Source organism: Oratosquilla oratoria, chromosome 3 (assembly GCF_046742065.1).
Source record: "Oratosquilla oratoria isolate Oo_2021 chromosome 3, ASM4674206v1, whole genome shotgun sequence".
Taxonomy (NCBI): domain Eukaryota; kingdom Metazoa; phylum Arthropoda; class Malacostraca; order Stomatopoda; family Squillidae; genus Oratosquilla; species Oratosquilla oratoria.
Genome location: NC_134779.1, coordinates 57,481,965 through 57,485,310, shown reverse-complemented (window position 1 = coordinate 57,485,310; position 3,346 = coordinate 57,481,965).

Sequence of the window (3,346 nt, the reverse complement as noted above, 5' to 3'; positions counted from 1 at the left end):
GCGTATTCAAGAAAGAACAGCGTCTTTGAGCTGATAAGCACTGCGTGAGTGTGTTTGAATGTAGATAACATATTGATTTGTTGTTGAATTCCTCCAAGAGAGGCAAACAGGTGTTCTCAGGCGGTGAAAGGTCAATAGTATTTACAGGATGTTTTATCCTGAGGTTTGCTGATTTGGACATACATCAGGAGTTAGTGCGTCTGTTACGTTTGGAATGCAAGTTCACAGCTGTCATGAAAGTAGCAGAGTTAGAGTTGTGGAGAGGTATTTGGGTTGCGGTGCCACTTATATTAGCAGCTGGTACATCCTCATGTGATGAAGCAGAATGAATTTGAATGGGGAGGTAGTCTTAACTGACATTAAATCATGTTCTGCCTGCTTGGCCACATTGATGTGGTTGACTTGGTAATGCAGGGAGGAAATGATTTGCATAAATGATGCCATGTTGAGCAGGGTAAATGATTATGTTGCTTAATCAATGTTAAGCCTATGAGGATATCAGCAGGAAAATAAACATCCGCTACGTAGGTGGTAACTGGAATGTCTAGGGAGAATTTACCAATGATAGGGAATGGTACGCCATCGATATTGCAAAGGTTGACGTGGGGGGTATCCAAAAAGGTGATTATTATTTATTTATTTATTTATTTATTTATTTCGGGGCGGAATTTGTGGAAACTATGTATTGACATGATGTTAACTGGGGAGTCTGTGTCGAGAAAGATTGTCACTTTGGTGTTGCTAGACGTAGCATTGAAAGTTAAGGAATGGGAAGATACGTCTGGGATATCCAGGTATGTGTCGGTAGGGTTGATGATTGAATATCTGGGTATGGATTAACTGTCCTTGGTGTGCACTGAGTCTTTGTATTCTGTAGTCACAAAGGAGATGTGTTACGTATATGTCTAGTAGAAGAGCAATCTGGGGGATCCTTGTCTGTGTTGCCCCTGTGCTAGCAGCACACGGCAACGATCACTCGTGTGAAAACAAGTACCGTGATGATCGTAATGATTGTCTGGTTGTGGCGGGTACCTGAGGTAACACGTGTTAGCGAGGTGTCCTGGTTTGTGGCAGTATGGACAGAACATTTGTGTTCTTGAAGGAGAGAGTTGGCGTGATCGATATCACGTGCGAGATGTATGTCTTGATCTCTTGTTATGTGAGGGGGACCGTGTGGCCTGGGCAATTGTGTGTGTGGTTGCAATGGGTACTGATTGGCTCTGTATCTCAGTAATAGCTTTACCCGTGTCAGAGAATTTCCTGAAGAATTCGTCCAGTATGATACCTGGTGTAAGTGGAATTGGTCTAGTTTTTTGGAGTGTATCTGGGTATAATTGGGAGAATAGTCCAAAGTATGTCATAAGTGAGACTACGTGTTGCAATGATATTTTGTTGTCTGAGACCCAGTCTGAGTTTTAGTCTTTCTCTGGGTTCACTTTTAAATATTGAAGCTATTTTTACTGTTTTTTCTTTTGTGTTGTGTGGGCCATGATTGTAAGTTTTTGCCAAAGAGTATAGGGGAGAAAGTGCTCCAAGTGGCTCAATGCAACAAATTACTTTTTAAAGTGCTTTACAAATTCCTGATAGTTGTCGGTTTCCTCGAAGAGATCAGACTGAATGACGTCACCAGCTAATGTGTTATTCTTGTCCATTTTGGATATCAAGATGGATATCTTAGTCTTGTCGTTTGTGGCGTTTCTTCGTTTTATCTCTGATTCAACCTCAGAGAGGAAATCGTGCACAAGAATGTTCTTGCCGTTGAAGAGAGGTAATGTTGTCTCATCCTTGAGTACGATGATAAGGTTTCGTGTTGCCATGGTGTTTTGAGTAGGAGGTGAATTTTCTGAAGAGTTACTAATAGAAGGAGGGGACATGTTTGGTTTATTTGAATTGATCGTAGAACGACTTCGTCTACTGGGTCGGTATGTCGAATCAGAGAGGGGTTTGAACACGTTCATTGACTAATTAAACAGAGACATGTATATTGACTGTGTTGCACATAGACGATAATGAGAACGAAACAATATCTACTCACCCAAGATGATGCCGTAGTGTTAGTAGATGACGGTGCTGCAGTGGGTGGATCGGTAGAAAGGTGTGCTGCTGGAAACGGGGAGAGCAATTAATAGTGTATTGGTTTGGTGAGTTAAAAATATGTCAAACAAAAGTGTACAGATATAAGATAATGAAATAAAAAAAAATGGAAGTGGAGATCTTGCGCAGCTAGATGCGTGGAGTCAGGGGTCGTTGACTGTTGATGCCGCGACGATCGTTGGTGCGTAGATGATCGTTGGCGGTGCGTGATGCGATGTTGGAGAAGGAGGGGTCCTCCAACTCGTGCGATAGTGCAGTAGGAGGTCTCCTACGTCTTTGTGTTGACGTGGTGGATGCGGCGGATGTCGTGAATGCTGGAGAATGCCTTAGGGGGGATTTCCTCGTAGTAGATGCTGGAGAATACCCTGAAGAGGGTTTTTCTCGTAGTAGATGCTGGGGAATGCCGTGGTGCTCCGTAGTAGGATGCCGGCTAAAGAGGGATTTCCTCGTAATGCTTGTATGATGGAGCGAATCAATACAGCGATGCTTCTTAGTAGAAGTAGAATGCTGGACGATGCAGCTAAGAGGAGTTTCTTCGTATTGATGCTTGGCGATGCAGGAGGGGTCTGTGCCTCGTGGCGATGCTGGATTTTGGCAAAGATTGGTAGTGTTGGGAGATGGCTGTGTTCAAAAGGAGCCGCTGTCGTAGAATTTTGCCTCAGAGGAATGGTAGAGTTGTGTTTCGGAGTAGCGTTGAAGTGCATTGTATCCCAGGCTGGTCCACCAGAATGTAGAGTTGTTGTTTCTCTCTACATTAAGTGAATAAGTACTGATTGAGAGACAAACTTAGAGCGGTTTCTTTACTTTAATGTTCCAGACTTCTCTCTCCTCTACAAATACAAGGCAACCGGAATAACCTCGGGGGGTTGCCAGATAAAATATATACACAGCTGTACAAGCCTGTTGCCATATATAAAGAAATATAAGTTCGGCGCAGGTGTTTCCCCATATGCTGACGGCTTCTTTTGATCAAGCAGATGTACGGTTGTCTGACCCGAGATGCGGCGAAGTCTATTGTTCGGCTCGGGCGTTGCTGGAAAAGTCGGCGGCTCTGGTCACAATGGACTGTTCCTTGGGAGATCCGGAAGACGAAGGAGAGACGTTTGAGTACTTATGATTCCATATGCGTGTGTGCGCGCGTGTGCACGCTGGACATCGAAAAAGGTTGATAACGTGTGTGTGTGTATGAGTGTGTGTGTGTGTGTGTGTGTGTGTGTGTGTGTGTGTGTGTGTGTGTGTGTGTGTGTGTGTG